Consider the following 22,405-nt stretch of genomic DNA (forward strand, 5'->3'; position numbering starts at 1 on the left):
GAGATTGTTAGCCGCTTTGAGACTCCTTCGGGTAGTGATAAAGCGGGATATTAAATCCAAACTCTTCTTCTTCTTCTCTTTTGGTTTTGCAGACACCCGCCTGTATAAATTGCCCATTACAACTATTCCTGTAACCATACTTGGACAGCAGGTAGGATTTTGCTAACCAGAACAAACAGGGTATCAAGACCAATTCATAACAGGTGGTAAGTGCCAAACAAAGCACAGTGTCAAAAGACTGAAGGCCATGGGACCAGGGAAATTAAACCATTTTCTTGATTAAAACCCCATCGAAAAGCTGCTGTTTGCTCAGAGCAAACCATTACAGGTGCCATGGAGTTATCTGTCTGTTTTGTCCCATAGGATAAGTAGCAATTTCCATGCCCGCCCCCCAACTCCCAGCCCCATGACACCAATCCAAAAACTGTACCCCCCCCCCATTTACATTTGTTATTAGAAAAAAAAATCTTGAGATCTTCCAACTTCGGCCTTCAGGCTAGAGCATTACTGCCCAAATAGACAGACACAACATTTGTGACTGATCTCATACTGGAGCATTTTTTAAATTATAGATGTTTGCATCTTCCAGGAAGTAATTCAAATGGTATGGTGAATGAATGTGCAGAGGAGCATAGCGGCTGATCCCTGTACTCAAAGGCAACACAAGGTATATAGATCACAACCAACCACACCGGAGATCATAGCAATAGGTTTCCTGGAACTTCATCCCACTGGGATTGCAAGAGGAAGGATGCAAGTGCTGGAGTCATGCCAGAACAGGTGCAGCAATGTACGACACAGTGGGGCTACACCACTTACCTGGCTCCCAACCATGAAAGGGAGCGGGTGGCAACAACAATGTTGGTGTGATGTAAATGTGCTGGCAGGAACACTGTATTGGCTCCACTTGTGTGTTTGCACTGCCTTGTTTTCTCCAACATTGTATACAACAGGCAACTCAGCCAGAGGGAGACCAGGTTAAGTGGTCACAGCCTCACTGTGCCATCCACAACTGAACAGGAGAAATGACCACTGCTGGAGAAGAGGCAGAAACTATGCAGGCTCACATATACACACATCACAGTGTTAATGAGCAGGTCATGTGGCAGAGGTATGATTACAGCAGAGGCTGGGGTACCTGTTGCCATCTAGCTATTTTTGGACTCCAACTCACATCAGCCCCAGACACCATAGTTAATAGTCAAGGATGTTGGATATTGGAGTCCAATGACAGCCATAGGTTCCTTGACCCCACATTAGAGGGTTTGCTTCTGTGGGCATAGATTTCCCTGTACTAAAATGTAGTAAGTGTCTTATTTCAAAGAACATGCTTTAACAATGTTTAAAGATTGGTGTGATGACATCATGCAAATATGGGGAAATGGAACAGATACCCCAAAAAAAGCACAACCTCTTAGAATAAGCAATTAGGAGGAGTTACAAAGACAGAAGAGCTAGTTTCGTTCCAAGTTTATGAATCACAAATTTACATTTATGCTTCCAGGATAAATCTGTTTCTAAATCTGTTTCTAAAGCAAGAGCCCTATATGTTTGGATAACATGTACATTATTCACACATGTGGGATTATTTGGTTACTTTTTAAAATATATTTGAAAACAATGTGCAATTAAAAAAGCAAATGACTGCACCACAGTAGGCTGTTGCTTTTCCAAAGAGAGAAACTGCAAATTGCTGCAGTGCAACTTAGCGCCACCTGATCGGGGGGGGGGGGTAGTCTAAACTAGCAATAGTGTATAATCTACTAGTTCTCATGCTGCATGCTAAAGAATTTTGGTTTTCCCTTGGAAGCCTATCTGGAGCTTCTCCATGAGAGCATTAATGGTGGCAGATAACGTTCTTCATCATCATCATCATCATCATCATCATTATTATTATTATTATTTATTTATTTATACCCCGCCCTCCCCAGTCAAAACCGGGCTCAAGGCAGCTAACACCAATAAAATCACAATCATGTTAAATTGCTCTCTACTATTATCCGATAAGGAATGCGGGTGGCACTGTGGGTTAAACCACTGTGCCGCTTGGGCTTGCCAATCGAAAGGTCGGCGGTTCGAATCCCCGCAATGGGGTGAGCTCCCATTGCTTGGTCCCAGCTCCTGCCAACCTAGCAGTTCGAAAGCATGTCAAAGTGCAAGTAGATAAATAGGTACCGCTCCAACAGGAAGGTATAAGGCATTTCCATGCACTGCTCTCGGCTTAGTCATGCTGGCCACATGGCCCGGAAAAACTGTCTGTGGAAGCGGACAAACGCCAGCTCCCTTGGCCAGTAAAGCGAAATGAGTGCCGCAACCCCAGAGTTGTTCACGACTGGACTTAACTGTCAGAGGTCCCTTACCTTTACCTTGATTATTCAATAGTAATTCACTGGGAATGCTCAGTTCATGTGGGGTGGCAAGGTCAAACACTCTCTAGAAAAGCCTTTCACAATCTTTGGTTCCTGGATCTTGTGGGACTACATCTCCCATCATCACTGGCCATTGGTCACATGGGCTGAGGAGATGATGATGAGGGTCCAAGGTCTGGAGGGTCACAGGCTCCCCACTGCTGCCCTTTCACTCAACACAGAACTGTCCACTTCTGGTCTTACTATTTGTGTCCCTAGATTGCAATTGACTCTTTCAGAACAAATTTGTGTGTAATGAAAAAAAATAGATATGAAGGAAGACTATGACCAAAGGAGGAGACATTTATTCCCTCCTGTGCATTTCCTGTGTACTCATTTCATGGCTACCCTAATGCAATAAGGGATATGAATGTATTTTTCTTACATTTGATAGGAAGCATGGCAAAAATAAAATTAAGCACTGCTTTCTAAACAATGTGCGTAATTCAGGGGATAATAACGGCTCTCAAGACAAAAACTAGGCAGGCATGGGGAAGTGGTTTTGTACTTCAATTCCCCCTCTGTAATGTGAGGACAGAATGCATGCATGGTGTCCATGCTTTAGAAATTTGCTGCAGACCAAGGTGCTAGGAACAGAATTATTGGCTGATATTTGTCCAAGCACCTTCACTGAAAAAAGGGATTCTAGTGCACAATTCATTGACCAAGTATACCTATCCTTCAACTGCACAGCTGTCCTTCTACATCCAACAGCAAACTGCCATTTTTACTAAAAGTTTTTGTGCAGGGGTTGCATTCAGGGTCATAGCATGTGATGGCGGAGCATGCAGTATTCACAATGCGCTAGGCGCCAGGCGCATTTTGCTACTGGTGCAGGTCCAATTGCAACTATTTGGAGATTTCTTGGAACCAGGCTGGCAACCACAGTTGTAAAACCTCTGCCTTAGTCCACCGTTATACCATTTCCGTTTCCACCTTGTGTGTTTCTCCTTCTTACACTGGGACAAGTGAAGTGTAGCAAGCTACAGTCAAGCAATGTAGTTGAGATCATAGAATTGTAGAATTGCAGCACTGGAAGAGATCCCAAGGGTCATTTAGTCCAACCCCCTGGTGAACAGACATTCTGCTGTGGTGAATACAACCTAGATTCAAGGTACTATTTGGCACCTAGGTTATATACCCGAGTTTCTAACACTGAGAACACGCATAAGCCTGTTACACCACCACTTCCGGGTCACCAGGCATACATCAATTGGGCACACGTAAATCAGTCATTGCCTGTAATTCAGTGTGTTTTAGTGCCTTTAGTGTTTTAAGGAACATTTGAATTGTTAAACCTTGGGGGATGTGATTCGATTTATTTTTATACAATGTAGGCTGCAATTTATTTATTTCTCTCTCTCTCTCTCTCTCTCTCTCTCTCTCTCTCTCTCTCTCTCTCTCTCTCTCACACACACACACACACACACACACACACAAATATATATAATGGTGCCATTTCCATTATTAAATGCAGGAAGAAGTTGTATGTGCCTAGTGCACAAGTTTATTGTCTTTGCATATGCCAAGTAGCAGGTTTAGCTAAAAACTGGTGCAATATAAGCTATCTTTCAGATGATACCAGGGCCCTTGATATGGTAAAAAGACTGTTCTCTTTAAATATCTATTTATTTGCACTTCTGGTTCACCTCCTGCACCTCAAAGTTATTTTAACAATAAAAAATGCCAACAGAAATGTAGTCAGAACAATTTCATATGTAAATTTTTATATGTAAATTTTTATATGTAAATAGAATTTCAAATCAAGTAGAGACATACAATATTAATAAAATTAAGTCATGTGCCATACTGCATTTTTATAAGCAACCAAAATCTAAGAAATACCTACATTATCCTCCTCTTAGCAAGTATATTGATCCTAGGTTTTGCTGGCGGTTTTATTTTATTTTCAAAATGGTCATTATACCAAGATATTAACTTAGCAAACCAGCAGAGGGCAAACTCAGTCTGCATAGTCTCTCTGTGTGTGTTCATCCTCCGAAGTCAGAACAAGCAACTGTTTTGCATATTTATCTTTTATCCAATAGCCAATACAGACACCTGGCAAATATACTGCATCTTATCTTACAGCAAAATGTATTGGCATTAATCACAACTGTCAGGAAACCCAGTTAAAATTTATTACAGCCTACAAATCTGAAGGGTGATGATGGCAAGGAAACTCGATGCAAAGTAATTTTGTTTCATTAAAAACAATATGTTTTATTTCACCATGGTCTTTATACTACTATATTAGATTTGAATTATCTAAATACACATGAATATGCATACAATGAAAACTTATAATATTGCTTATTTTATAATCTATTATGTTTTATAATTAAAGGTATCAGTTTATATAATTGACAATGTCATCTTAGGAACACAGAATCACACCATTGGTCCATCTAACTCAGGCATCCCCAACCTGCGGCCCTCCAGATGTTTTGGCCTACAACTCCCATGATCCCTAGCTAACAGGACCAGTGGTCAGGGATGATGGGAATTATAGTCCAAAACATCTGGAGGGCCAAAGGTTGGGGGTGCCTGATCGAACTCAATACTGTCCACTCTGACTAGAAGCAGCTCTCTAGGGTTTAAGGCAGGACCCAGCCCATAGTTTCAGCATTCCTAGTCCTGCCTGAAGATTCTGGGGATTGAACCTCGGACATTCTGGATGCAAAGCAGATGTTCCACCTCTGAGCTACTACCTTCCACATTTCGCTTAGCCCACCTGTTAGATCTCAGAGCAGCAAACTGTATCCTGAATAACGATACGTTAAAAAAAACTAAAGGATCTCACAGGTAATCTCCAAGTGGTCCACTGATAGTGAGATGGAGTTACAAGGTATGGCATCTTTCCTTACAAATATGGGCAGCTCTCAGCTGCTGGGTTTCTGTCTAGCAGCTCACGAAGCTGTCATTTCCCTCCTTAGTTTAAGGCAGAGGTGTGGTCTTCATCAACCTCTCATATCACCGACAGCCCCCTATTGAAGGCATCAAGCTGTCTGTCCAAATTTCTTATATGATCCATCATTTCCTGAGTGACACCACTTAACGCAGCAAACATTCTGTCATCTCCAACAAACTAATCAGAAGTGTTTTACATTAATCTCTACATATGTATTGCATTAAAAAAAATGTTGACATGGCTGAGACAAAGATTATAGAAGGAAAATTCTATTTCCTCTCTTCCCATCAGTGCTTCCTGTGCAGTGGGAAAAATTGTGCCAAAAGCCAAAATCTATTACTACTTAACTGTACTACTGAATGGATTTGGTGCAATTTGGGGAAGTTTAAGAGTTGAGTTGATTTAATATCTTTTTATCCTGCTTTTCCAACAAGAAATGTTGAGCTCAAAGCAGCTCATGATAATCACAACAGCATTTAAAGAAACAACACCTCTGCAATCGCTATAATATCAAACACAACAGCATATAAAGCAAACAACAGCAAATTCATCAAAACAATTAATGCAGTTCCATAAAATCACCCATGAGCCTTCCTCAGATCTGGAAGTGCTGGTAGCTAGGAGTTTTTTTGGAGTAAATGTTTCCTGGAAAGAAATGCACATGGAACCAAGCTCAAGCGACCCAAGAATGAGGCAGAAAAATGGAACACCCTTTCAAAGAAAACTTTTAAGAAACCAGGAAGACAGATTGTTCCCACAGCACTATTTGCAGCCCTGTGAACTGGATCCCAATTAGGTTTTGTATATCCCCTGAACCTGATTAGAGACGTGCCCAATATTATTTTAAACTCAAGGAAAAGAAATTGAACATACGTACCAGTAAGTTAACTGACCTAGAAAAGAAGGAGAAGTTCTGAGATCTGAGTATCTGAAAATTAAAGGCTTTTTGCCCTCCTTCTTAAAAAGCCTTTTGTTCTCTAGGAAGCTTCAGTTATTTTATATGCCATCAGTTTCTTTCATGTATTTGACCTTGCTTAGAGCAAATGAAAGTTATCCCTTGAAATGTTTCAAGTCTCGAGTGAACTTTTCTTTTAGGTTAGTTACTTCTACCTTGCCTTCACTTATTCTCCCTTCAAACCACTTCTTTAAAAAAGGGAGGGGGGAGTCGAGTTCTCTCTTTTCAAATTTCATCTACATCCAGGAGTGACACAAATGTTGCTACCTTATCCACTCAGAGCACACACACTTAATTATCTCGAGGACGCAGGGGGTTGGACTAGATGACCCTCGGGGGTCCCTTCCAACTCTGCCATTCTGTGATTTTATTTGTATGCTGCTTTTCCACAAAAAGAATCACGCTGAAAGCAACTTACAACAAAGAAAACAGGAATTCATTTCAAAATCAAACAATGCAATAACTGTTTCATATTAACAACAACAACAACAACAACAACAACACAACAGCAGTGCATTTGCATCAGAGATCAAATTCCCCATCCAGCTTCCCTAGCAAAACCTTGCGTGCACCATGCCAAGTGTGTCTCTATTCCACACCCCAAAGCCAATGGCTAAAATACATCTTAGCTTTTACAGCAAATTGTAATTGCAAATGCACAAAAGCAATCCTGAAAGATGCCACCACCAACGTATGGGGAAATATAACCAAAAGCTTTGCTGGTAACTGTCCCGCCCGCCCGCCCCCCGGTCCCCCATAAATGAAAGCTTGCATGCTTCATGTTCAAGAAAACATCCTCCTTCGGGTGAGATCTCCCAACCAGGTGAAGTTGTAGTTATCAAGTATTAAGCTTATCACATCCCAGCATTCCTCTCAGTGATAACTACTGCATTCACAAGATAAGAAACCTCCTCTAATATTGAACTAGCTATTGCTTGTATCCAAGGTATCAAGTTATGATGACAACCCTCCGCAGCGCCGAGTGCGCGGAGCGTCCTGCAGCGGGCGGAGCGCCGAGCCAACAGCCTGGCCTCTTCCTGCCCCAGCCGAGGTGGTCTGCCGCCCCGCCGTCAGAATCGGCGGCTGCAGAGCGGAGCGCTCCGCAGCGCCGAGTGCGCGGAGCGCCCTGCAGCTGGCGGAGCGCCGAGCCAGCGGCCTGGCCTCTTCCTGGCCCGGCCGAGGAGACCTGCCGCCCCGCCATTGGAATCGGCGGCTGCAGGGCGGAGCGCTCCGCAGCGCCGAGCGCTCGGAGCGTCCTGCAGCGGGCGGAGCGCCGAGCCAACAGCCTGGCCTCTTCCTGCCCCAGCCGAGGAGGTCTGCCGCCCCGCCGCCGGAATCGGCGGCTGCAGAGCGGAGCGCTCCGCAGCGCCGAGTGTTCGGAGCGCCCTGCAGCGGGCGGAGCGCCGAGCCAGCGGCCTGGCCTCTTCCTGGCCCGGCCAAGGAGACCGGCCGCCCCGCCGCTGGAATCGGCGGCTGCAGGGCGGAGCGCTCCGCAGCGCCGAGCGCCCGGCAGCGCTGGGCAGAGCAAAGAGCCAGCGACCTGTCACCTCGGTGCCTGGAACCTGCTGCTGCTGCGCAGAGCGCCCAGCAGCACCATGCAGAGCACCCAGCAGCACCCCGAGCCCTCGGCCCGGCCCGGCCAAGGAGGCCTTAAGGTACCATAAAAACATAATTAAAAAATTAAGACATCCCCTGAAAATAAGACACCGTGTGTTTTTTTGAGGAAAAAAGTTATAAGACGGTGTCTTAAAAAAGGGGAAACACGGTAGCATCTAGATCAAGGGAGGTAATAGTACCGCTGTATTCTGCTCTGGTCAGACCTCACCTGGAGTATTGTGTCCAGTTCTGGGCACCACAGTTCACGAAGGATACTGATAAGCTGGAACGTGTCCAGAAGAGGGCAACCAAAATGGTCAAAGGCCTGGAAACGATACCTTATGAGGAACGGCTTAGGGAGCTGGGTATGTTTAGCCTGGAGAAGAGAAGGTTAAGGGGTGATATGATAGCCATGTTCAAATATATAAAAGGATGTCATATAGAGGAGGGAGAAAGGTTGTTTTCTGCTGCTCCAGAGAAACGGACACGGAGCAATGGATTCAAACTACAAGAAAGAAGATTCCACCTAAACATTAGGAAGAACTTCCTGACAGTAAGAACTGTTCAGCAGTGGAATTTGCTACCAAGGAGTGTGATGGAGTCTCCTTCTTTGGAGGTCTTTAAGCAGAGGCTTGACAGGCATATGTCAAGAAAGCTTTGGTGGTGTTTCCTGCTTGGCAGGGGGTTGGACTGGATGGCCCTTGTGGTCTCTTCCAACTCTATGATTCTATGAACTCCCATGATCCCTAGCTAACAGGACCAGTGGTCAGGGAAGATGGGAATTGTAGTCCAAAACATCTGGAGGGCCGAAGTTTGGGGATGCCTGTTCTATCCTTTTGTACACTACTTTACAATCAAGTGGAATACAAGTTTTGTGAAATGGATAAAAATTCATTAGCACCTAGACTTGTTGACCTAGACCAGGGGTCCCCAAACTACGGCCCCCGGGCCGGATGCGGCCCAATCGGCCTTCCAATCCGGCCCGCGACGACTCCCGCCGCCCGCTGCCGCCGCCCGCTCTCATGGCGCGCGGCGCAGCGACGATCTAAAAAAACGGCAAAAAATCGCCGAAAATCCTTTGTGCGCATGCGTATGGGCCTCTCCCGACCCGGAAGAGGTCATTTCTGGTGCACTTCCGGGTCGGGGGAGGCCCATACGCATGCGCACAAGCGATTTTTGGCGATTTTTTTTTCCCGCCCGTGTGCGTGTGCGCATGCGCACGGGCGCGCACTCCCCCGCCCTCCGGCCCGCTGCGCGCGCACTCCCCTGCCCTCCGGCCCACCGCGCGGTCGGCGCGGCGGGCACCGGCCCGCCGCGCAGAAAGTCTGGGGACCCCTGACCTAGACTGAAGGATGCCCATACCCACCAACCACATTCCAAGATCTGCAGCTTGAGTTGGGAGAAAATGAAGCCAGGCATGCATATAGTCAGCTTTCTAGTATTTACACCAGGCATGATCAAACAAGAGGTTTCCCCATCCACTGCCAGTTGCAGGAGCCAGAGTTTTCTTGTTGTCATTCTCATTCTCTCTTTTTTATTTGTAATTGAAAGAGAGAGAAAACAAACAAGCAGTAATTTTAATTAAGATAATGATCATTTGTAAAAAATAATAATATTTGTACCACGCCCATCTGACTGGGTTGCCCCAGCCACACAGTGGGCAGCTTACAACAAAATATAAAAGCACAGTGAGACAAGAAACATGAAAAACTGCCCTATGTACAGAGATTCAAAAACAAAAACAAAAAACTATTGCCAGCTGAGCAGTGGCAATAAAAAATATTCCCTCAATCTTGTTTCAAACTTATGAATTAATATAGGCAGGCCAAAGAGGTGTCTAAATGAAACTGCTGTGCGTTCAAACTAAAAAAGGGCACTGAGAACATGAAACCATTAGATGGTAAATGGTGGGTATTCGTCCTCCCAGCTTTGCAGTTTAAGTCATTTAGCTACCATAAGGGTTCACAAATTTTACTTTTGTTGTCTCCATACCACAGCAATATAATTGGAGAGTGCCTAAGCATTCACAAATACCAAGGATTTCTCCAAGTCAAAGCTGAAATGAACAATCATTTCCAACCAAAAAAGAAAACCTCATAGGACATGCCATAGCCATGCCGCAAAGAAGTGTTTTCAGCATTCCACACGAACATCTTTCAAATCTAACCAGCGTTGGACAGTGCTGTTTCCTTCTGTGCCTCTGAGGGTTTGAGTGTGTAAACAATCCCCGTAAGCTCACTAGGTCAAGTTCCAGACCCAGGACCCAAGACTCTCAAGGCAAGATGCCCAGGACAATTTCTCATGGCACAACCCCGCCCCCCGCCCAAAAAAACCCAGACACAGCAATGCAGCTGTATTAGAACCAAATACAAAAAAAAACAAAAACTGACAAGCGACAAATAAGTTGTATGAATGAATGAATTGATGTGACAGTGTAGCGATGTTAGAACCAAACGTAAGTCAAGTGAAGTTTCGCAAACTCTTCTTTGCAAGATGTTAAAGGGATAGAAATGGTGCTGGGAGAGAAAGAGAGAAAATGATATTCCAGGTACAGTGATGAGCCCTACCTGCAGTAGCCTAAGCAGGGGGTCACTACTGCATGTGTAACAAGTTCTCAATTTGCTGGGCAACATGCACAGTATACCAAGGTTCACTATGTCCAGAATCATGTAACACCAATTCTGAAGGATTTATACAGGCTGCCTCCATACTTCTAAGGGAAATTTAAGGTGATAGTATTGACCACGCATCCCCAAACTTGGCACTTCAGCTGTTTTGGGACTACAATTCCCATCACCCCTGACCAATGGTCCTTTAAGCTAGGGATGATGGGGGTTGTAGTCCCAAAACATCTAGAGGGCCAAGTTTGGGGGTGCTTGGTATTGACTAATAAAGGCCTACACAACTGTCAGGGGGACCCCTTACAGAGACCCTCCCCCAGTCATCCTGACCAGCACTTTGCCCAATGACAGCACTAGCAGCGGGTCAGGAGGAGGGAATGAGGAATGGAGCGGGGTGGAGAGAGGGCTCTCAGACGTGTCATAGCCTAGGCACCGACCCAGCTGGTCAGAGGAGGAAAGACAGCGCAGCAAGGTACCGGAGCTTCTGCAACGCTCCAGCTGAAGGACAGGAGAAGGAACACAGTTCCTTCTGGCACCCGAATTGAGGCACGCGCCCACACGCAGGGCTAGGGGGAGGCGCTTTGGGGTGCCCAGGCTTTTATGCTGGTCCAAGACACAAAGGAAGCCATTGCCGGGTTCTGAATCGGACTAGGCAGTCATGTTTTTCTGACATCTATGCACTGTAAATAATATGCACAATAAAACTCTGAAAGACAGAGCGGACTGGAACGTCTTTACTCGAAAGTAGCCGCAACAATCCCCTGACAAAAACTTACGACCTAAATACCTGATGGAGAAACTTTCCCTTTACCGGCTGGCTGTGTATTGAGATGTGCAGAGGAAGCCCCCCCCCCCCCGGTTATGTGATGATGCAAGAATTTGTCTTTTCTTAGTTGTTTATTTTGTTCCCAGAAGTATAAAGCCCACTCTGTGTTTTAAATACTGGTGGTTTGCATTATGGTGCTATTCCTGCTTTTTTGTTTAGTATAATTGGTATGGAGTTTTATTGATAATGTCCAAATTGGAATGTTTGTTTATACTGTACACACACACCCCTTGATGTCAGCTGATTAAGGTACGGCATATCTTAAATAAATGCAATACAGAGAACTGTGGTGCAAAATATTAAGTCAAGGACCAACACACCCTCACTCCTAGCAAGGTGTATGACAAACTGCTTTTGACACTGAGTAAGAGTTTAAAAAGCACTTTGTGTTATGGCAGCTTTTCAATGGATCAGGGAAAACGCAGCGTTCTGCTAAGCTAATGTGAGCCCATGCATAAGCCAAGGCAATGCTTTGGATTCTAGCCCATAATTACTATTTATAAGAAATCTGATATTAAAGAAAAACACACATAAATGGGCCATAAATGTATGTGAGATAAATGTTTTATAAATAGGAAGTCAAACAAAAAAAAAATCAATTAGAGAGTTTCTGCCACCTCCAGATGGCTCTGTTACCTTAAGAGCTGTCTGATTTCAGAATAGAGCACTGTGCTATAGATAAATATAGGATGAAAGCGTAATAAATGAAAGTCTCAACACAGAAGATAAGTGTACTTCACATTTGTTTACATTAGAGAGTGAAATGCACAATTAATTTCTTCAAAGGATTTGCAACAGAAGAGAAGCTTTTATTTAGAACAGATTGGAGGAAGTTTGTTAGAGGGTCATACAGCAGGAGAATTTTGGTTGTTTTCTCATGTTGTATTTGTCTTACTGCAACTAAACGTAAACACATCTAACTAAAACAACCATATATTTTCTCTCTTCTTTTGTGCCGGCCCCTACCTTTCCCTTTCTCTACCATTTTGGAATCCTAGGTTTTATAGACCTCAGTGCATTACCTGTTTTCTGCACACAGAGATGGCACCATACAACCCCATCATTAGCTTCTGGATAGGCTTAGGCAATACTTCTGTTAAATTCCCAGGGCCTTGAAGTACATGCCAGTCAAGTAAGGAGGGGAAGAAAACATCACTCATTTATTAATTAAACTCTTAGCTCTCTTTTTTTTATGCTGCACTAAATGGCTTGCTGGTGGAGATTCTATTTCTATTTTACTGTGATTACTTGTTTAAAAAAATATGTATTATGGCTTGTAAGTTTTACTGTTCACTGCTCAGAGAACATTAAGTTATTGGTCAGTATGCAGATGTAAATAATTACAGTATACTGGTTGGTATCCAACCATAGCTGTTAAGTGCTCCCTTTTTTTAAGGGAAATTCCCTAATGCTGAATAGGCTTCCTCGCAAGAAAAGGGAAAACTTGACAGCTATGTATCCAACTGTTTGTTCTTCCAATATTGGAGGGCATCCATCTGCAAAATGGAAAGGGGAGGCAGTTTTCAGCTATGTGTCCTTCCCCACCCCCTCTAAACACCTCTCATATGCTCTGGGCAGATTTCTTTGGGGAGGAGGGGATGTCTGCAAATCTGAAGGATGGACAGAGAATCATAAAAATTGCCTTCCTTCCACATTCTGCCCTGTGGACGCTAGGATGGGGGATTATGCCAATCCCCAAAGTCTCTGCACTAGTACTTAATGCATCATTTCACTTAGTGTAAATGTACTTAGTATTTTTTTTGCTGCCTAAGCAGCCTGCCCAGTAGTATTTGCTACATGACTGGATTGTTACCCATTATCTCACAGAACTTTTAACAGAGAGGATGAAAATATAAGTTACATTCATTCTTACATTTAGCTTGATATAGACAACCATTTGTTTCTGCCATTTTTAACCTGGTTTATTCAGCTATTTGCTATCAGTTTCCGCTTGATATTTGTTGTATTCCTGTTTCCCAAAAAGCGTAAAGACAGACATTAAGTTACCATATTTTTCCGAGTACAGGACGAGAGTTTTTTATTATTAAATATTGTTAAAAATTAGGGATCGTCTTATACACAGGTAGTGCATAGGGGTTGAGGGCGATTGTTGGCAGCTATGAGTAGGAAATACACAGCGGGGACTGGGCGGGTGATCGGTGTATGTGCCAAGGGCTGTTTGGGGTTGGGTGTTGTTGCAGCAATTGGACGGGCAATTTGTGGCCGCTGGCAGCGATCGGGCAGATGATTCTTTTCTTATGCGAGGTGTGCGATTGGCAGCTATGGTCAGGCATGTGAGTGATTGCCAACAATCCCTCCCCCCAAAAAAGAAGATCAACAGGTCTGAGCATTCCCCCCCAAAAAAAACCTCAACAACCCTGGGCAATCTCCCCCATTTTCTTAATTCGGAGTCCTCAGAAATACGAGGGGTGTTATACATGGGATGGGGGGGTGTTATACATGGAAAAATACAGTATATTGAGGGTCACTCAAACCTGACCTAAAGTAAAGTATTTACTTTGAACCTTAGGTGTTTAGGAAATGCTGACATGTAAGTGATAAAATTGAATTTAAAAAATTCATTATTTAAGAATAGAACTAACAAATATTATCTATATGTGTAGCTAAAGACATTACAGAAACCGGAATACGTAGAACAAAATTCTGATAGATAAGCTAAATTCTCCAGAGAAGCATACTCTAAACTTCCCCACAAACTTTTCTCTTTAAAATTGCTGCTCTAAAGGCAAAGCAGGCCACCCTATAAAAGTGTAGGGTAACCTGTCCCATTAAAAAGTTAATCAGATACCGATATTGATCTCTCAACTGGGAGATTTAAATCTCTGACCAAGGCTGCTCTTAAATCCTCGTAGATTGGGCAAACCAGTAAGCAGTGGAGTAAACCTTCAAAGTACATTACATCCATGCATGGGCATACTCTCTCTTCATACAGAATGCAGCAACAGCATTCTTCAACTATAGCGGAGTGCATAGCCTGGAATCGCATGGCTGTAAAGGATTTTCTCCATTTGACATTCATGATGCTGGTTACATAGCGAGGGCGAGGAGTCTGAATGTAGTTTGGCATACCAAGAGACACATTTGAGCAGACAGGCAGAAGTGTGATTGGCACAAAACTCATGCTTTAAAATGTAAGATTGCATGTTGTGAAATGCTATCTCAAAGTCTAATGAGCTTAGAATGCCAGAAAGGAGGCCATACCTGTCAGCAACTTGTAGTATTTCCTGTAATGGCTTCAGCTACAAAAATAAGCAATATCTTCTCATATTTAAGAATGGTGACCCACAACATTTGTAAAAATTTTTAGAGGTTATTACTAATTTATATGAGTTTAAGGAAATGAATACTGGGGCCAGTATAGAGAAAATTTTCAGAGGCTTTTGAAATCTTTGACCCTCCTTCATTAGGGATACGTTCAGAAAGACCACTTGGTTAAATCTTTTTAAAGAAAGGCTGCATTCTTAAGTAACATTAGAAAGCTTTTGAAGTTGTTTATGGCAGCCACCGTAACCCTAACCAAGATCACAAGTTGAGATATAGTAAGAGTACTTGTGAGGACATGTGAGAGGGTGATGGGAGGAGCACATTTCATGGCATCATTAACTATGATTCATGATTCTGGTTACAGGTAGGTAGCCGTGTTGGTCTGGGTCGAAGTAAAATAAAAAAATTCCTTCAGTAGCACCTTAAAGACCAACTAAGTTTTTATTTTGGTATGAGCTTTCGTGTGCATGCACACGAAAGCTCATATCAAAATAAAAACTTAGTTGGTCTTTAAGGTGCTACTGAAGGAATTTTTTTATGATTCATGAAACCTCAAACAGTCAACCCAACAGGGCCAAGTTGGCAAACTGTGTGGGAATAATATTCCATACCCATGTCCCAGATTATCTGAAATTTTGTTTGGATGTTTATGGCACAGTGCTTAAGAAGAATATCAAATCCCAAGAATTTAAGTCAGGAGAGGCTCAAAGGACACATCTTGCCCTAATTTTGTGTGCATGGCAAACTGGGGGGGGGGGGGAGAGAGAGAGAGAGAGAGAGAGAGAGAGAGAGAGAGAGAGAGAGAGAGAGAGAGAGAGAGATACTAGAAGAGAAGTGAGTAGCAAGGAAGGAGAACGAGTTGGGCCAGAGAGAAATAAGGAGTGATTCAACCATTTTTGCTCCAGCCACAAGAACCACCAGTATGCAGCCTCCCAGCTCAATATCCCCAAGAGAACAGAAAGGGGGAGGTTCCCTATCCTCAGTTTGAGAACACACGTCAGAAGTTTCACATTCCTGTTTACACCAGTCTATTTTAGGCTGCTTATTACAGATTTGTGATCAAGCTGGATTCAAGATGCATATTCATACTCTGACAAGTTCATTGCTATGCCTTGAAAAGAAGAATGACAACTAATTTGTAGGGAGGAGTGGTGGGAGATTTGGGGGGGGGCTGCTGCCAGATATTTTCTTGTAATTAAGAGTCAGAAATTGCCAATGTCTCTTTTTTTGCTACAACAGGAGCACATCATAAATGTATTGAACGTAAGTCCTAGAGCCAACTGGCTGATCAGTGTGATAAAGGCATCCATGGAGAGTTTAAATAGCCCCCAAAGAAATTAATGCAGGGGAGAGAATAGGAGCCGAATAAAATATTCTCTTGGAATCACAGAATGAAACTTTAGATTCAGATCACACTGTGCTTTGTGAGGACCATTTTCATTTGAGTTAGAAAAAGGTCGGTATATGCTTACCTCTTAATGGCCTTGGATCAGGAGCCACCTTCAAAGGATTGGAGGTTCAGACTCTCCACAGTTTAGCCTGCAAGACAGGCTAAAACCACACTCATTGCCCCACAACTGACATCAGAAAAACTGTTGCTTCCTCCATGAGCCTTGCCTATCAGTTTGCAGACAACTTTGGAAGCCCTGCTTCACATTCCACTGCCAAGAGGGGTGTAAACTGGACAGTAATTTTTTGGTGGCAGCACTTCATTTACAAAATTCCTTCCCAAGACAGGTGAGACTAGCGCCTTTTCAGTGTTATATTTTAGGACCTGACTCTTTATCATATTAAGTAGCAAGTCCACACCTGAGTCCATTCATTTTTTTCCTAGTTTATGGATTAAAGGTTGTTGTTTTCTTTTGTCTTTTGATCCCATCTCTAACCTGTGCAGTGGAAAACTTCTCAACCACAAAACTCCATCTTCAGTTTCCATTTGGTAACACACTGAATTATTAAGTCTAGATAATTTATTGAACAAAGTCACCACATAATTTCTGTCACACTGAAGAGCTACATTAATGGAAGAAAAAATAATCATTCATTGCTTTAAGGATGCACAGTTCCCTGAAGGCATGTTAAAAACCAATACAACATCCCCTCTGGGTTCTGAAATATGAATTTTGATTTCAAGGCTTGCTCAAAGTTATTTGGGCACGAGAGGAAAGCACACATAGGCAAGTATTTCCCTAATGGCTCTGCATTCAAGGCAGCTCCTCTGAATTCCCTTGTTACTGCTGGTAAAAAGGGGAAAATAATAATATTACAAGCATAAAATATCCACCAGAATTACAGTAATTCTAGGACTACTATGTGAAAGTATTGGACAAGGCTAAGCATGAGTGGCTATGGTCAAGACTTTGATATTATCAACTGTGGTAAATCAGATCTAACTTTCCAGATTTTTTGAAGAAGCCCAGTTGTTAGGAACTTAAGAACAGCCCTGCAGGATCAAGCCAAAAGTTCATCTAGTCCAGCCAACTGGACTCACAGTGGCCAACCAGATGCCTAGGAGAAGCCCACAAAAGCACAACTGTAGTACAACAGCCCTCTCCCCACTTGTGATTTCCAGCCACTGGTATTCAGAGTGGGCTGGGTGTACTAATGGATTTGTCTCCAGGACAATGTTTTCTTGTCTTAAGGAGAAGAGAGCACAAAGGGTATTCAGCTTGAGTAGAACGTAGTGTCAGGAACTGGCTAGGAGAAGAGGAATGATGGGAGGCACCTGCCGGGGAACCCCTAATGGAAACTGCAGAGGATGAAGGCCAGGGGATTGGTGGTGGGAGAAGTCAGAGGGAGAAGACTGGGAGGAGGTGCCAGATGCTGAAGGGGCAGTAGGGATTAGTGAGCAGGAAGAGCCTGTGACAGGGAGCAGTACAAACTTCAAGTCTGAAGCAGAGGAGGGGGAGGTCAAGAGACTGCAGAAGAATCCAGGGAGTCTCCCTCTCCTGCACACGGAAGTGGGGAGGGGAATGTCTGCTTGGAGTTTGTTTCACAAAACAAGGAACAGTGTATGCAGCATGCCAAACACCTCTGCTAAGTGCATTTCACAGTGCTTGGATTCCAGGTGCAGGCATTGAGCAGGATAGCTAACAGCAGCTGCCACAACGTATAAAAAGCATGCACAACAACAGAGGTAGAATTTAAAATAACAGACCCTGGACTAAGAAACTTTTGTGCGTACGAGAAGCTGCTGATTGCCCCTTCCTATGGTAAAACAGAACAGCAACAGTTGTTTCACTGCAGAGACTATTTATGGATTCCTGACTTTTAGGAAACCGTGTTCCTGATCTTAGTTTTTAATGAGGGAAAAACTCATTGAGAAGGGAAACTGCAATGTAGTTTGTTTCCTTCAAGCAATGTGCTATTAAATGCATACATCTTAAGATACATTTTTAACATTCAAATGTCTAGGCTTCCTGCATTTACCTTAGTCAGCCAGTTGGGGTTCATAGTCTAAAATGGCAATTTCTCTTGCTCACCATTGAATGCATAACACTTTAAAAATGACTGAAAGGTAAATTGCAGAAGCAAGGGAAGCATAAATAGTGGTCTCAAAAAAAGAACCAATTACTAACCACCTATCACAGTTGTGATACCTGTTTCACAGCTGAAATCCAGCTGTGACATCTGTTGAAATTACCAAATCAAACATTGCTTTGTTCAAATTATTATTATTAATTACTACTACTACTATTATTATTATTTAGCAGGTCTGCAAATTCCAAGTCAGTACTTGAAACCCAGTACAGTAAAGCATATTCAGTTTTTTAAAGCCCCACCCCATATCCCAGTTGCTATATATATAGCACATGACATGGTAGAGCCTATTTTCCACAGCCTGCAAACTGAATGACTGTCAGCAAAACTGTGTGATGATCAACAGTGATCAAGGCTGCCTCGTTGACAGAGCAAATGAATAGATGCATGGAAGTTATGGATCTGTTACAGGTAAAAACAGCAACACCCCAAATCCTTTCTTCCTCTTTTTTTTTTCAAAAGGTTAAATCACAACATTTGTTTGCCAATGCAGTATTTGATCAATAGCTGTGATCAGAAGTTTCAACATGTAAGATGAAATTAGTTAGCACAGCAAGAAGTTGCACAAAGTGGGCTTTATGTGCGCTGCCAAATTGTGCCTCCAGACTGTCAGCATTTTGTGGGAGGGATTCAATTTGCAGAAAATAAAGTGCTCTATCACCTTACTGCAACAAATCCATATTTTTTAAAAAAGAAACAGATTTTTTGAGGTTAGGCAAGTGACAGGGAGATGCATTGAGCAGTGTGGAATGCAGAAACAGTAAACTGAAAGACAAACACCTCACAAGCAAACCAGGATGAATTGCTCATTGTCATAAAATATTCCCACAAACAAATAAGAATGGAGTCTCATAACAACCACATCTGAAGAAGACCGCACAATTACAGCCCAACCCGGAATTAAACCACAGGCCTTCCATATCTAAATATGGGACAGACTGTTCACTGGTTCTAAATATTTTTTGGATGGGTCCATGATTTCAGGATAAATTTATCCTGGAGAGATTGCTAACCTGTGAATAGGGACAGCCTTTTCTTAATAGACTGTACATTAGAAGCTCTAGAATCTTTTTTTGGTCAAGTGGTTAAAAACCACTCCATAAATAAACAAATAAACGAACAAACAAAATTTCAGGAAGTTTCAATTCTCAATCCTTCACCTTAATGTTATTTATGTATCCACTAGTAGGAATTTAGGAGATATTTCCAGGGAAAGAAAGGCAGGGTTTGAAAATGAGAACCCCAGAAGCATGGGCTGTAAATGGAAACATTCCAAGGCTGCAATCCTATGGCAACTTGGCTGTCCGGATATTGACTCCCAACTCCTGTTAGCTCCAGCAAGCATGGCCAATGTTCATGGTTTATGGGAGTTGTAATCCAGCAACATCTGGATGGCCACAGGTTCCCCCAGCCCCTTTGTAAAGCCTTCTCAGTCAATTAAAAAAAATATTATACTGAGTGTTCTACAATCTAAATAGTGCATAGAGTAATTACAACAAAACAAATAGAGATCTCTTGCAATTTGTTCCATAAATATATATGACAAAAATACCGGTAATGAATGTGAACAAAGATGGGATCACATTATTTTTTCACACCTCTCCTGCATTTGCATGTAAGGGTGGGTTGTTTTGGACCCACAGATGAGCAACAGATAAAATGTGAGAAATGGAAGCCATAAATGCATCAGGTTTAGACCGACCCTTGACTTATCTGACATTATGGGTTAGTTTTTCCATCGAGGCTAATCTCCAAACATCTTCATACCAGTTACTTCAAGAAAATTCAATGGAAGTTTTCCATCCTCCTACTAATGAAAGGAATACTGAGATTTTTATGGAGCAATTTGGGACAAGTGAAAAGGGAGAGTAGGGCTAATGAGAGAGATTTGTGAACAGCCTTATAACCTGCAGCCACAGTGCAGGCAACAAAGACTCCTCATTCTGCTGTGGGCCATGCTTGTGCAGATCAGCATATGACATTTCCCCATCCCACACGTAAGCAATTCCCATCTTTTGGCACAGAAGGAGCTTCTACACCATTCAGTGATTCCCGGAGTGGTTTAAAATTCAGCTCACACACCACAACAATACTGAGCAAACACTTATATAGAGTAAGCACACTGTCTACAAAATCACCAAGCGCTAGGCTTTTATCAACAGACATTTCTACATCAAGGAAAAGCACAGCAGTTGCAAATTTGTGGACGGGAGGGAGGGGGATGCACACTTGGTAACAGCAACACACTCTGGTCAAAGACAACACAGGGAAATCATCATTGATACCAAATTTTCTGCAGTATCAGCTACAATGCGCAAATTATTTAACCTGCAAATCACTCCCATAACATAAATCATAACATGTTAAGGATGAAAACCAGTGTCCACTTGCAGGTTTGCTGTGCAAATGCTGAATATGCAGTTTAGCTCAGCATACCCAGCGGCAATATAAATCCTTCCCTTGTTATGCTCATCATAGGGGCAACAGAAGCACTCTTGCAAATTAATGTAATGAGAACTTGACCTTCCTGAGATCTAACGTGGAAGGGTGGAAGATAGTTTCTGTCCACACTAATATAATAGTAAGTCTAGTCCTTTGATTCACAAAAAAATTATTTAGATTCCATAGACTCACTCTTAGGAAATAATCATGGAAGACACCAGTACGATGTCAGCAAAATTAGCCAATATCGGAATACAACACTTGAAATCCTAAAGACCCTGTAAAGCTCCAGGTGTTGCTCGTATACAACTCCCATCATCTTTGTTTACTGGCCATGCTGGTGGGGCTTATGGGAGGAGCTGGAAGTCTAACAACATATAGAGACACACAAGTTTCCTACAACTGACATAAGTTTATGGTTAGAAGACTGCCTGCAACTTATAACAATTAAAGTACAGTAATATCCAATAAGCCATTAAAATATAATAGTACAAAATAAAGTAAAATATCTGCAAATAATTAAACAGAAATTCACCAATTACAATAATTAATTACTAAGCTATAGTAAATAAAAATAACAGCATCACAATGCATAAAATACCGCAATACATACAAAATAATGGAAAAGGATTAAATTGAGAAACAAAAGACACACAACTTATAAAAAAAATTTTGTTAAAAAAACAAACTCTGAGCTCCTCTTCTCTCTTCCCAACCACTTCTGCTGTTCTTAAAAACAAGCTACTGGGGCTGGACAGTGGGGCAAGGCCAGTGGAAAAAGCCATTGCCTGATGGCCAGCACAAAGTCTCTCCCCCCTCATTTAGGGCAGGAACCCCTTGTAAAATATTGGCATGTGGGAGCAGGCTTTTGCATGCTAAGGAAGCAGCATTTAAAAAGCACATGGGCAATATTAGAGTACTCTTGTTTCTTGGCATGATTTTCAAGAGTCCAAAGTTTAGGGAAGAGCTCTGACTATTTGGTTTACAGCTACTGATATTGATTGTTCATGAGTTTGTCAGGCCATTTAAAAACTAGAAAAGCCAGTCTCTATACTCAAGGGTCACTCTTTGTACACACACACACACACACACACACACACACACACACACACACACCACACACCCCAATCTGCAATGCTAAACTATATGACTTCCTTAGATGGGTCAAGCTCTTTAATCCAATCTAGCTTCATCAAACAATAAGGTTCTCATGAGGATAAAGAGCACATGATTGGATGCTAGAATGGCATTGATGGCATTGCAATGAGTGGAAAATCCACAACCATCCAGAAAAGTATCACTAGACACATCCTCAGAGGTCATTTGCCTTTCTAAAATGTGTGAAAGACCACAATACTGTGGCATTTACATTCTTCTTTCCCTTGTCAAAGCAATTAATAAACCTTGGTTAAAATGAATGAACGGTATTGCTTCCAAAGCAGATTATAGTCCATGGGCTGCAAGTTGGTGATCCCTGATCTTGACCCCCAGGTTTATAACCCTACCCAAAGCAGAGGCTTCTGCAGTTTAAGTATATAATACGTATTTGTTGGGGGTAGATCAAAAAAAGGTACAAGTAGCATTTGATCTGTAGCAAGTACTCTACAGCCTTCAGCAAATACTCTACAGCCAAAATTCAAGTCACGGCTCATTTCAGAAGCTAGTTTTCAATTACTTTGCAGCACTGACCATAGGGTTGTATCCAAAGCAGCAACAAGGTGCAGCAGCAATTTTGTTTCTTCTCCTCCCACTGTGCACAGCCAGAATCTTCTCTGGAGGGTCCCCTAACTCTCGAGAGGATTTTGAGGGTGGGAGGCTGCA

The 22,405-nt window shown here is 42.6% G+C and overlaps 1 protein-coding gene across 1 annotated transcript in view; it reads right to left on the reverse strand.

Annotated features, from left to right (window-relative positions):
* Positions 1-22,405, reverse strand: part of DPP6 (dipeptidyl peptidase like 6) — a 508,150-nt gene that overhangs the window by 460,310 nt on the left and 25,435 nt on the right. The window lies entirely within an intron of this gene.

Source organism: Zootoca vivipara, chromosome 12, assembly GCF_963506605.1.
Source record: "Zootoca vivipara chromosome 12, rZooViv1.1, whole genome shotgun sequence".
In the NCBI taxonomy this organism is placed as follows: Eukaryota; Metazoa; Chordata; class Lepidosauria; order Squamata; family Lacertidae; genus Zootoca; species Zootoca vivipara.